Below are 14,502 nucleotides of genomic sequence, written 5' to 3' on the forward strand. Positions count from 1 at the left end.
ACCACTTACATGAATGTAAATAAACCAGCAATCTTTCAATAACTTACTGTAAAATATCACTCTCAAAAAAAACTTATTGTAAAATATTATTTTTCTTTTTATGTAAGTTTTTTTTAAAAAATTATTAAATTAAATACTTTCAGTTATTTAACTTGGCGATGAATGGGAATTCTGCTCATTTATACAATGAAATATGGTATTCATAATGGGTAATGGGTTGAATAGGATCCACCCAGGAAGGCCTTGTTATTGACAAGAAAAAAAAAGGGGGGGGGGGGGGGGGGGGGGTTGGTGTTAAGTGCCATCAAAAACCATTTCAGAAATCTTAAGATCTTTTCAACAAAAGCCATACTCCAAGTGAGACTACAGTTAACAACTTAAGAACAAGAAATCTGAACATATATCCATAAATTTATAACAAATACTGGTAGCTTGTTGAGTTGGAAAGTTTGATTGGAATATGTCAGGAAGGGGGGGCACATATGCTCCAATAGTTCCCCCAACATGACTGACCCCAGCATTTTGGGTGTTCATGTTCCCAAGGTGTTGGAGGTTAGACATTGTTGCAAGGAGTTGCTGCTGAGCAAAGACTCCCCATGGCAGCATAATTTAAAGGTTGAGAAGAAAAGGTGGGATTCATCATCAAGCCAGGAGATATATTGTATGGCATGGCACCAGGGGGAAACATGACATTTGCATTCGTCATAGCCGTTTGAGAATTGAACATGCCACTCAATGCATCATTAGGTACCTGATGGCTGGGATGACTATTTGAATCTGAGAACAGACTTTGAGGAAAACCTACTGGAGAGGTTCCTTTCTGCTTCATGTTAGAGGTATTTTCATTAATGGACAAACCATCCATCAAATCGTTAAGATCTTTTTTATGAGTTTCTTGCTCCTGAGGAAGTTCATGATTGGACCCAAAAATATCGAATAGTTCAGGTCCATTTTTCTTCTCTGCCATATGATTTTCATTAGCACTGTGTTTATCATCAACAATCATCCCAGAAAAGCGATCATCTGCATTTTCTACGCTATCACTAGCATGAAATGACACATCTGCAAAGGGGTCATCATCATTTTTCGATTCAGAAGCGCTAGCACCAGTGCCTGGACCATCTCCAAATAAATCATCAATCAAAGGAGGTGGAGTTGACAGATTTGTGATATTTTGATCACTATTTGTAAAATTTTCCTGGTAAGCATCTGCATCACTGGTGTCTATTAAGTCGGGCATTGGAACAAAGGTAGTAGTATCAGCCTTCTTGGTTTTTTTCTGTATAAGTTGCTGCACTGCCTGCCTGTTCTCCACTCAGAAGGTATAAAACCTGTGCATAAAGAGCCAATTGTTTATTTCAACTACAGATCTTCCCAAGTAATCCAAGAAGAAAGTTTCAGTCCAAGCTATAAATTGGCAGTTACTGTTTCTATACCAAAATATCATCAGATAAAGAGAGATTTGGTTATTTATCTATGGACATAATTTTTAAGGACAAAAGTGAATATGAAAGGGAGATGAAGCATGAAGCAATATCTTGCCAGAACCATTCCATTCCATATATTTATCTCCAGATGGGAGAATTTGGTCATCAATCCCTAAATGGAGTAGACTCTATTTACCAATAAAAAGTGGGGATGCTCTCTTACAAGGAAGATACCATCTATAGTTATTTAGCCATCTCAATTATATTGGTACAGATCAAATGTTAATTTGAATTTCAAGTAGAGTGAAGCAAAATTTAGCATTCATAATTGAGTTTATCAAAGGCACCTCCTCATAAGCATCAGCAGAAGAAAATCAATTTATTCTGGTTTTATTTGACACACAAGAAAAATCTAATAATTCTTGAGGAGCAGCCTTTCATAACAGAGCAAAATGTTTCTGCCTCCTTGAAGTGAGTCACTTGTCCTCATGGATGGTCAACAATCATACCTCATTTTTGTTTGGTTTAATTCAAGGGGAAAGATAAAAATACACTTCACAGTACAAAGAAACTAGTCCACCAAATCTTGGAAAGTCAATTACTAACAGCAGGTGAAAGGATCACTTAGAATAATGCATATGATAAAAATTGCCTTGCAAGCAAATTAAGAAGAAAACGGTGAAGATAAAATACATTCGCCCAGGAAAAGTTAATAAAGAATAAATAAATGACAAAATTTTACCTTGTTGGCCTTTTCCTTTAAAGAAGCTTGAGGAGACTCGGAACATCTCACCACCACATCTTTGTTTTCACTGAAGTAAGATTCCACAGTTGAAAAATGTTCATCATCCTTTTTTCTCAATAATGACTCAAGGACACAGATGGCTTTCATTCGAACCTGAAGGACACCGATTTCATAAAACCATAAGATATTATGTCAATTAGTATAGAATAAGCATCCCAATTATTATTGTTTTTTTTTTATTAAGAAAAAAGGTGATAGCGTACAGCAACCATGTCACATCTAAAGAAACCGAAATATATTACAGGAGAATAGGCATTGTACCGTAGCATAGAAAATCTTGACTTACATGAATAGACAAAGAAGATCAACATACCTGCCACTGAGGTGATTGAAGCTTTGACTCAAGGGCATAACTTAAAGCCAATGCATCCAACTTTGCAGCCTCCACAAGGAAAACCTGAATAGCATCTCGAGTGGGTTGTAGACGTACACCACCTGATGTTACAATGGTCTCCAACAATCTCTCTTCACGAGTCTTACTTTCTCTATAACTTCGACCAGACTCCCCATTAGTTATTTCAGTCTTAGTTACTCTTGAATCCTGGCTCCAAGATCCACAAGACACATTCTTAGAAATCCCAAAACTACCCTGAGTCTCATTACGATAATCAACAGGTTCATATCTATCTCCATGCCCGAAGAGTTGTTGGGCTCTTGTAGCTTCCATTTTCATTCTTTTTTGATAGATGACCTTGTGCAAAAGTACTAAGTCCCTGCTTAATAGAGGCACTTCCAATACCAGCTACCTCGCTAAGAAATGATTTATTTTCTTCTGATGGCATTTCGTAGTTTGTATTTCCAAAACCCTGTATTCTTTTGTTAAGATCTTCAGCAGGAGATGGCTTATCATTTTCCCCAGCAAAAATAGCAGCAATAGTCTCGTGAGCAGTGTCCCGCACAGCCTTATTAAGTGCATCCCCTTTCAAAGGATCCGGATGTCCCTTATAGTGAAATAGCCAGCGAACGGCTGCTGAATGTCTCTGCATTTCACTCCTAAACTCCACACCAGATTTTCCCACTGCGTATTCTATCAACCTCAGAGCCTGCACATAATTTGAGCATAAATGGGGTATCAACATCTCTTACAAAAATCATAATTTTCAGTAAAATCCAAAACCATTATGATCAGACTCATCTTTCTATTTATTTATATAAGTAATGCAATTCTTATTGATATCAAAAGTAGAGTCACCCAAGTATACATGGAGTATACAATAGGGACCTGGGACCATACAATCAATCATGCAAAGCACATGAATCTACCAAATCAATAACCTACAGAACATAGATAAGAAATCAGGACAATGTGATCCTATTAGTCAAGAGTCGTGTAATTCAATTGGTAACTCCTGACGTTTCTAAATGGAGACTATCAGGGTTCGAATCTGCCCCTCCCTCTTGTTGTAACTATTTTTAAAAAAAAAGAGTAAAAGATGGCAATGTAATCCGATTAGCTGTGTGCATGAGTTCCATGGTTTGCTTTGCTTTAGCCATATTACATAGCGGATTATGGGCTACAATGCTTGTCCTCTCTCTTTTATTTTATTTTTGTTTAGTTACACGCATCCTGTGGTTTTTGAACTTGTCACCTCACCTTCCACTAACAATTGTAGAAGGAGGAAGTACAATTTAAGCTAGAGCTATCAAGCATATTCTAATGAAAGTAGTTGTTTTCGTGCGGTTTTTTCCCCCTCTATGCGGGACCTTTCCCCTTCTTACTAAGTCTTTCATTAGGGGACTTTCTTTTGTGTGTTTCCTAATATTTACTTCACATCCATTACTAAAGTTTCCCCAATTCCCTGTCTTTCTTCACCATCATTTGTCCTCTGCCTTTTTTGCTAGTGAGAAGTGCTGGTTCCGAAACTTCTTTTGGCCTACGTATGTTTGAGTTGGGATCCAAAGTTGTAATGGCTTTAAACTTCTTCGAGTTGAAAGGTTTCCTGTGAGTGTTGTTTAACCTTGTTAGACTTATTTTTCTTTCAGCCATAAATAACATAGAGCTCCAGCAATTATAGTTGCTGGAGCCCAGGCCCTAGAGTTAGATGTTAGGAGCAACTCTCTATAGTTGTGTAAATGATTATATTTGTAATTTTTTTGAAGTATAACATTGTTTCTGGTAACTATGTCTGTCTTGCTTGACAACTTAGACCATTAGAAATTCAAGGAACTCCCCACCCAATTCAAGTTGGCCTTGCCATTGACTTTATAAGCATTATTTTCTAGCCATCTGGTAGTGCAAGTTTGTATATCCCTCATACACTATATTAAGCTTAGAATTCCATTGTTGATATTGGACTTGTGTAGATGGCCTTTTGTTTGTTGCTATATTTGTGCATGTCCTGTATATAATCTAGTTATGCCACAATTTTTTTTTTCCTCTGAAGAAGGATGATAAATGATGAGTGGGCTTTCGATGCGGTAGGTATGATTTGCGATGTGGAAGATGGTGATGGATTTGTACCAGCCTGATTTTTATTTTCAGGTTAAAAACCCTTCTTTTTTTCCCCCTCTGCCATATCCGGTTGTACACAGACCTTGTTCTAGTCATACCCAGTGGTGACTTCAGGAATTTTGTCCAGGGTGTTCCTATTTCACTTTGAAAAAATTTCGAGTCATTTCAGTCTATTTCAAGTGTTTTGGGACGTTTCGGTAAATACAAGCCGAAATTTAAGATTTGGCCGGCATGAAGCTTGTGCTTAAAAAAAAGAAAAATGTTCTTAAAACCAAAGCAAATTTGCATTCTGTACACCGAAAAACCTCAAAAGGAAAAAAAAAAATGAAAAGAAAAGAAATGAACAAATGTAACCGTACAATAAACTATAAATTCATTTGAAATATTAATAAAATTATTAATTATTGTTGTTTAGTTATTTCATTAATTTGTTTATCTTTTATAAACTATAATTATAAAATTTGTTGTTTCATGAATTATAAAATTATTAATTGTTATTTAGCCTAACATAATTTAATTTATTTGTCTTTTATAATGTATTGGTTAATTTAATTATACAACTTTAATTATTATTGTTTAGTGTAACAATAAATTATATTACTTTAATTTGTTTGTCATTAATTATACTGCTTTAATTTATTATATTGTTTAGCCCCTTGTGCACATTACACATTTCATGTGTAGCACAATAATTAAAGTAGTGTAATATGCAGCACATTACACTGTTTTAATTATTGTTTACCCGGCTCCAGCCCATCAGCCCATCTACTCCTCCCACTCAACAAACAAGCACAAGCCTAATGCCCCAATCACAATAGCCTGCCAATCAGAAAATTTCACAATCACAATACACAGTACACATTATACTAAGAGACAACCAATATTTCACCAACAACAGCACCAAAACCAACACCAACAGATAGAGTACAGCCAAATTCAAAAAAACAAAAAACAGATAAAAAGCAAAATATAAATAGAGGTAATTCGGCCAGCCAATCAGAGAATTCAAAAGAGAGAGAGATACTGAGTAAAGTTAGATATTAAAGAATAAAGAGAGAACCGTTTAGTGAGAACCATTCGTTACTTTCATTTCATGTTTTCATTTCAATGAGAGAGAGAGAGTGAGAGAGATTCAGAGAGAAAAAGAGAGAAATACCTTAAGGGAGGGAGCGGCAAGCGGCGAGCACCGAGTTGCGAGCGGCGAGCGGCGAGCTCCGAGCACCGAGCACCGGAGCAGAGCGATCTGCGATCTGCGATGAGGGGCGAGCGAGCGACGGTGACGACGAGCGATCTACTGCTACGACGACATGACCTGCGAGCGATCTGCGATCGATCTACGGCGATGGCGTCGACGTGACCGTGGGTTTGGTTTTGGACCTTTGGTTTGCTCTGTATTGGGGTTTTTTTTTTTTTTTTTTTTTGATAAACACTAAAACACCTCCTCTGTATTGGAGTTTGTTTTGCTTCTGCTCTTTATAGACTGACTGTATTGGGGCTTGGTTTTCTCTGCCAGCGACGTGACCGTGGGTAAGGGTTTGATTTCTGATTCTCTGCATTGGTTTTTTTTTTTTTTTTTTGAGAATCCGTGGGTGGGTTTGCTACCTCTGTAATCTATTGGGCTTGCCGTGGGCTTGGTTTGCTGTGGGCTTGGCTCAGTCACAATTTCTTGGTTTGTCGTGGGCTTGGCTCGGTTACAATTTTTTTATTTTTTTATTTTTTTTTTCAGATTTTAGTTCAATTTTTTTGGGCTTTTTTTTTTTTTTTTGCTTGAAAGTAGAATAGATAATTTTTTTTTTTTAATTTGAGGACGTTTCTAATTTTGTGACTGAGGGTGTTCTTAATTTTATGATCAGGATGTTCCTAATACAGCTTAAATATAATTTTTTTTTTTTTTTATAATTTTTTTCAGTTCAGGGTGTTCTTGGGAACACCCTGAGTTGTACGTGGCGCCGCCACTACCCTTAATAAAAAAAACTATTTATTCTTGCCTAGGTAGGCATCGGAGACAATTGTACTCATATCCAAATCGTACCCGTGTCTGACACGGGTACTTTGCCATTTTTGGTGTGAATGCATTGCCCCAAAGCACATAAGGATAAGATGAATATATAGCAAATCTCAACAAATGCCTTGCAAAACAACCTAGTGTCATCTTCAACTAACATATGCAAAATACCCATCTTTTTGTGAAACCTCTTCTCACTCTGAACCCATTCATTCCCACCCTTCATGGTCTGCGCTAGTATGGCACTAATTGCTTCCATAACTAAGATAAAGAGTATTGGAGATTAGAGATAATGGACCCCATTGTCTCAACGCCCTTGAGTTGCCCAATTGAGAACTGTTAACCGATACTGAAAAATGCACAATAGACACATAGAAGGCTATTGACTTGCTTCACCTGATCTCCCCAAAATCATAATGATCTAACATATACAATATTTACATGATCATATGCCTTCTCAATATGCAGTTTACATGATCTGTGGTGTGGGGGGCTTTCTTGAAAGGATAACTTCTAGAACTTTAGGCATTGTTTGTAATAGGGATGCTTCGGTGGCTGAGCTTTTATCTTTCTCGGGAGATAGTTACTATTAGAATGTTTGTTTTGATTGACTAGTACAAGATTGGGAGTTGGAATTGATTGCGTCCTTTTTGGATCTAGTTTATTTTGTTATAGTGAGGAGGAATAGAGAGGATCAACTGTGCTGGAAATCCTTTTCTAAGGAGGTATTTGATGTTAGATCCTTTTATAAGGTTTTACATTCCACATCCCAACTTCCTTTTCCATTGAAGACTGTGGAAGCTGAAAGTGCCAACAAAGATTAGTTTCTTCCTTTGGACTACGCTTTGGGGAGAATTTTAACTATTGATAATTTGTGGAGGTGCCAAGTTGTGATTGATTGGTGTTGCATTTGTAAGAGGGATGAGGATACTATTATTTACTTAAATATTGCCCTGTTGCTAGAGAGCTGTGGAATATGGTGTTTTCATTATTTAAGGTTCATTGGGTTATGTCGAGTGATGTTGTGGAGTTTCTTACTAGCTGGTTGAGCAAGTTTAAAAAGTGTAAATCTATGGTTTTTGGCGCATGATCCCCTATTACCTAATGTGGGGCATTAGGCAGGAAAGGAATGCTCTTACTTTTGAAGGAAGTGAGGTCGATTCATGACTTGAAGCATTCTTTCTTCTAGACTTTGTTTGAGTGGACAATGCTTTAGGTGTCTTTACTTTCAACTATTTGGTTGATTTGCTTGATAGTTGTATGTTGTGAAATTTTAAAGCACTTGCAAGTGCATGAACTGTATCAAATTATAGTTTGGCAAGAATGAGGTTGAACTCATAGGGACTTGTATGAACATAAGAAAATTAATTAAATCACAATAAGATCAATCCTAATCTAGTTCAATAAAAATTGATTACTTTGAAATTAAATAAAACTTAGCCAAGATATAATATAAAGTAGTAAAAAGGAATTTGACAATCCAAAGGAATAACCTTGTTGATTTTGAGGGAGTGATTTATCCCCACCAAATCAGGAAAATTTTCAGCAGAAAGTGGAATAGTAGTTTGAGTGACAATTGTTGTACCCTCATTTGAAAATTTTTGAAATTCCTTATTTGGTGGAATAACGGTTCCTTGATCTGTATCCATAGAACTAACAGCTGTGAAGCACGGGTGCGTTTTGAGACTCGGGTGCGGGTGCGGGTGCGGCAGGACTTGGCAATTAAAAAATTATTAAAATTATTTTTATTTATATTTTCTATTTATTTTTACTATTAAAATATTCTTAAAAAACACATTAGATTCATAAAACAAAGAAAGAAGAAGGCAAAAAACACAAAACAAAAAAGAAAATACAAAACAAAAAAGAAATGTCCTACCCTCGCACCTAATATCAGATCATGCACTGTACCCATCTCAATCAACACGTGTACATCAAGGTAAAATGACCAAAACAGCCACATGACTTTGGGTGCAACTAGGGGGTCCAATAGAATACAAAGCAAAGGGCATTTTGGGGTAATCAAAATCTTTTTATATTGCAACTCTTTGTCACGGGCCAACAGAGGAGCATTTGTGTTGTGTTGTTGTGGAGACGCCGAGACGGAGAGCAGAGACAAAGAGAGGTAGAGAGTGATTCAGTGAAGCTGAGCACACGCACACCGCAGAGAGCACAGAGAAGAGAGACGAGTGACGGAGTGAGATAGAGTGTTTGAATTTCGGCCTGAATCGTCCGTTTCGGCTTGAACCGGCCATTTCGGTGGTTTCGCCGGTTTCAGCTGATACGGCCCGAGTCAGCGCGAATCAGCGCGAATCGGGCCGAGTCTCAGCCGCGTCAGCGGGAGTCGGCAAAAAAAAAAAAAAAAAAGAAACCACGTGGCAGATGTGGCCCGACGTGGCACCGATGCGCGGTCAGCGGCGTCCCTCGCGCGTCACCGCGTCAGACGCGGGTGCGGCGCCTCTGGAGCCGCGTCGATGCATCCTAAACTAACAGTAACTGCCCCAGCCACCAATGACCGTGAAGAAACACCATGAACCTCTGCTCAAAACCTTCCACAATAACTACACTCTCCTTACTAGGATTGAAAATTGAGGCTCGAAGCTAGGCCCTAAATTCCTATGATTTAATAGATAAGGTTCCTTTGCTAGATAACCAACGTTCACAATCCTTATCATCATGACTTACAAGCCCACACCAATAATAGAAATTAGGAAGCTTCTCATACTTAAATGCCACCCATCCTTCCTTACCATCTTCAAAAACAACTTTGTGACCCCGATAGATAGAGTGGTTTTGAAACATCAACTCGAACTCTGATACGCATAAAGTCACCCCCATCATATCATTCTTAAACTAGGACGAAACTACTGTGCCCATAGTCTTTCCGACTTCCTCTGCAATTTCGACATTCAATTTATTCACTGGTAAGCCATGTAGTTGAATCCAGAATAGTGTGTGAGAGAAATTAATATTTTGGGTAGAAGAATTATTTTCCAAACATTTGAATAAAACCACGTGTTTATCAAAACTCCAAGGTTCATTCATCAACACTCACTCAGCATCAATGTCTATTTGGAAAGCAAAAAGTACAACATGGTTTCCGATATCCCGAATCTTGAATTCATTCCTAGATTTCTAGAGTCGCTTAAAATTCCGACCAATTGCCTTAACATTCAAAGCATGTTTACTTAAAAACTTTGCTGCCAAAACAAACTCATGATTATCCCGACTCCCTGTAAATGGACATGAGAAGTTTCTTTGTTTGATAGAGTGAAACGGTTCCATTCAGAGAGAATAGAATCCGTTAAATTGACTAAGAAAACTGTTTCCCCAACCCCAAAGAAAAGCCCAACAAATCCTACTAGTAACAATGTTAAAGGAGGGAAAGAAATATCACTCTAAAGAAGATACAATATTCTACTAAGTTCCAAGGCAGAGCGCCAAAGAGTCTTACATACAGAGAAAAAATTGAAAATCGTAACTAGGCAGAAGTGAAGTTTGATTTAAGTTAATCATTATTTTTCCATATCTTCCTTAGTTTATTTTTCCATCTTAGGATTAATTTGATATCTTTCTATGTGTGTTTAATCTAATTTTCAACTTTCCATGTTTAAAAATATTTGTTTTATTGTTTTAATGTGTTCCTTATGTGTTGTGATGTAGCGTTTGACATGTTTCGTGTTTTTTTTTTTAATTATTTTTTTTATTTAATGCATTGTGTGTATTTGGGATTTGGATTAGGAATCTTTTAATAATGTCTTTAATGATATATGGTCTATAAACACATAATGGAGATCAGCCTAGTGGATTTAGATGTCTAATACCTTCCCATTCTCATACTAACTTTAGACTTAATGTCTAGTGTGTAGACTTTTGTAAAGGGATCAAAAGGGCCCAATTTGGAATCTGGACCTAAACCAAGTGGTGAATCCCAACCCTTCACTTTCGGTCCATTTAGTTGGGGCATACTCCCAAGAGGCAAAATCGTGTGTGTGTGTGTGTGAGACCTATACAGGAAAATGTGCTCATAGCTATGGTACTAGGGTTGTGTAGAAAAACCACCTAACTTTTTAACCCATTCGATCCGAACCAACCCGACCTAATCCATATAGGTCCATTAATTGAGGTCCATTAATTGAGGTGGGTTGGGTTGGGTGGGTTAAATAGATAATTTAGCAAGTTAGGTTGTATAGCAGGTTATATTTAACCCGCCACAATCCGACCCACTTGCTGATATATGTATACACATAGTTTGTCATGTTGCAAAACTTGCTGTCACATATTCACCTACTTTATTTCTCTCATCTCTTGCCATTTTTTTTTTTTCACATTTCTCTTCTTTAATAAACTCCAGCTGCTCTCTCTAAAATTTTGTTATTATTCTCACTCAATGTACATGTCTAATTTCAGATTTTGAGATGATTTTATTTTCAGTGTGATAAAGTTTTCAGTCATTCCAATAAAAAATAATGTAGTATTTGTAATTATTTTTAATAAAAATTGCAATTTTTTCTTTTTCTTTTCTTATTTGTGGGAGCAAAAAATTATCTAATTTAATTGAAATAATTTCATTTAGTCAATTGGATTTGTCAACCCGCCCAACCCACTCAATCTGCCAAGTTAAACCGTTATGATTTTTAACAAACCTGACAGATTCATAGATTGGTGAGTTGGTGGTAGATTGGAATTTTCCAACTTGCCAATAGTGGGTTAGTTAAAAACATTGTCTTCCACCCGCCCAATCTGACCCACTCAAGGTTATCAAAGAAGAATTTTGAAGAAATTCAACAAAAGAGTGAGACCAAAAGTAAAAATAAAATAAAATAAAATTTTAAAAAAATAATAATAATAATTTAGGGTACAAAATGGATTGGATGAAGAAGTACCATACATAAAAAATAAAAAATAAAAACAAAAATAAAAAGTCTCTCTAGGTTTAAAACTCGAAAGGGCAGCTTAGACAAAAATTAGGTTACAAAAAAAGGTCAAAAAAATTGATAGGTTAAAAACCCACAAGGACAGTCTATTCGAAAGGAGAGAAAACGATTGAGTGCGAGAGAGCTCGTTAGATTGAAAACCCGAAATGGGGACCTAGGAAAAAATTGACAATTACATTTGAATTACATGATAATCTGATCCTTCTTTATGGAGTATGCAGGCAGCTATCCTTGGCCCAATCACAAAGGATCTAGAGATAACAAATTGAGAATCTTACTTAGTTCAATGCCTTAGTGAGTTTTATTACAAAATTCTAAAATGCAAATATTCATTGCAAAAGAAAAAGTCTTGTTCAAGTCCTTTATTCCCTTGTCTCATTTTCTTCTCATTCTTTGGAATGATGTCCTTCAAAAAACTTGTCCACTCTTTCTTCGAAGTCTTTTCTCTCGTAGAAGTTTGTCCTTCAACGAACTTACAAACTCCTCTGTCATCCCAATGAGTCCCAAGTCTAGCAAAAGTCCTATCCGCTCAATGAGCATCCAATAGTCCAGGTTCTACTTTAGCCTTCACTGTTGGAGTCACATCAGTAGCCACAAAAGAATTTGTGTCCTAGAATCAGCACATGTTCCGGTCCAAATTGTCTCAAGAGTCTGTCATACTTGTAAAAAGATGTTATTCTCAATCCCACCAAAAAGATATGGTCCGATCCTGGTGATATAAACATGGGAAAGTCACATCTCCACCAAGTAAACTCCCAACGGATGTTGTGATTTGTCCTTTGGCACAAGAAGGACGTCCATTAGTCCTGTGTCATGCAACCAACATCAATGATTTTTTTGGCTCTTGTAATGCTTCGAGCCATATTCAGACCTGGTAGGCATTAGAACAAAGACAGATAATCAATCAACCAGATAAAGAGCAATAATGGACTACCATGAAACGAGTCTCCTTCTTAGACAAAGCATCCAATCCTTGGATAGTCTTTGCAAGAATCATGGGAATTAGGTCACACCCTTGGCAAGTGCATCAATGAGTTCTAATGTGAGCATCCGCAAAGCCAAGCTCCCTTGTACATAGAATAAATTTTCCAATCAAGTAAAAATCTAAGGTGGTATTCTTTTGACGGATTTCATGAACATCCTCTGCGATCATGGGCATGACAATTTCAGCTGACCTCCTCATGTTCACCTATTGACTTTTAAGTGAAGATGTTACGATTTGCATGGGAAGACCCACTTGACAAAGTAGGAGCATACTTTTGGTGACATGGAGGGTAAATAACAGAAGAACGAGGGTCACAATCCCAGGATGGTAGAAAATTCCTCAATAGTTGGGTAGAGTTCAGCATTGCCAAACCAAAAAACATGATCTTCAATATCCCAAAATCTAACATTAGCAAAACTTAGTCTCCAAGCATAAAAATCATGTTTAGGGGTCTTGAAATAAGGTTTTTATAATGTTTTGATAACCTTTTTTTATTTCTCATAAAAATAGTATCAAAACTTTACTAAAATGGTTTATTAAAAATTGCTCTAAAGGCACTCATTAACATGACCCTTATTCTTTTTATTCTTTTAGGAAGTGAAATAAGAAAATGCAGAAAATTCGAATTTAATTAAGTAGGTCAACATGTGTCAATTTTTTATTTGTGGAGTATAGAGTAAAGCAAAAAAAAGTGGGACAGAAAATTTGGATTTAATCCAATCAGACCATAAGTGATTGTTTAATCATATTACTAATCAGATAAGCCGTGTTTTTGCAAGGACCTAAACATGCCTATAACATGGCAGGACTACAATAATTTTCATACAAGTATTTGTCATACAACGAATTCAAGCCACCGAGAAGGTTTATGTTTGTGTGACCCAAAGATGACAAAACAAGTTGGTTAAGATAGCTTGGTTTTGCAGAAAGATCAGTGTGCCAGCGCCAGCACAGACATATAATAAAGTAATTATAGTTAAAGGTGCCACATGTTAATGAATTTGATGAAAAATTTAAGTTTGATCAAAGTGCTGCATTTTGAAGAAGCTGAAGAGAAGAGCCTGAGCATCTAGTTTTACATAAACTAGTCGCACACCCACACGTTGTGCGTGATAATTTTGTTAAGAGTTATCTCATGTATATATATATATATATATGTATGTATGTATGTATGTATATATTTATTATTGTTATTATTATTATTATTATTATTATTATTGTTTTACTTTTGTCTATATAACTTATGTAAAATTCTTATATGGTAAAATTATCCAAATCATGCTATGTAATAGAATAATATTATATTCTTTATAATGCAATAGAATAACATTTAACAATCAAAATTCGTCAGAATAAGCACTATGATCGCTTTCACTCTCAGTGATCTAACTCTAAATATGGTCATTCTCACTTCTGCACCTTTTGTAGGACTTGAGGCCATTTTATTGAATATTGTCGAAAGCATGTCCATGTCACACTAGAGGCCCGGCTACCTCAAATTAGTTAGATAATTTTTCATACAATTTTTTCTCACTTTGATAAGTATGGGTGGGATTCACAGTTTTTTCATTGAATTTAAGCTTTTTCAATTGGTGGTTGAGGAAAGTGGAAATTTTTTCTCATTAAATATTTTTGAACGGGGCAAACACTTCATGAAGTCAGTATTCATGGGCAAGAATGTAGCGTTATGGTTGATGAAGAATATAGAACACATTATGGTAGGAATCAATCCCAAACAGTTTTTTATGCTTAAGGAAGGAGATATCGCATACACATTGCAGCAAGGATCAAACTCTTTCGGTCAGTTTCTTTTAGTGTCTGAACTCAAAGTTGGCGGGTGTCAAAGGTCTATCATAATCCCTGGAGGCAAAGCACAAAATGGTTGGAAGGT

General features: G+C 36.5%; 1 pseudogene; it reads right to left on the minus strand.

Moving 5' to 3' along the window:
* Positions 1–351: 351 nt before the first annotated feature.
* On the minus strand, positions 352–8,338 carry LOC126721945 (protein MODIFIED TRANSPORT TO THE VACUOLE 1-like; annotated as a pseudogene).
* Between the last annotated feature and the right edge of the window lie 6,164 nt (positions 8,339–14,502).

The sequence above is a fragment of the Quercus robur genome, chromosome 4 (assembly GCF_932294415.1).
Source record: "Quercus robur chromosome 4, dhQueRobu3.1, whole genome shotgun sequence".
Lineage (NCBI taxonomy): Eukaryota > Viridiplantae > Streptophyta > Magnoliopsida > Fagales > Fagaceae > Quercus > Quercus robur.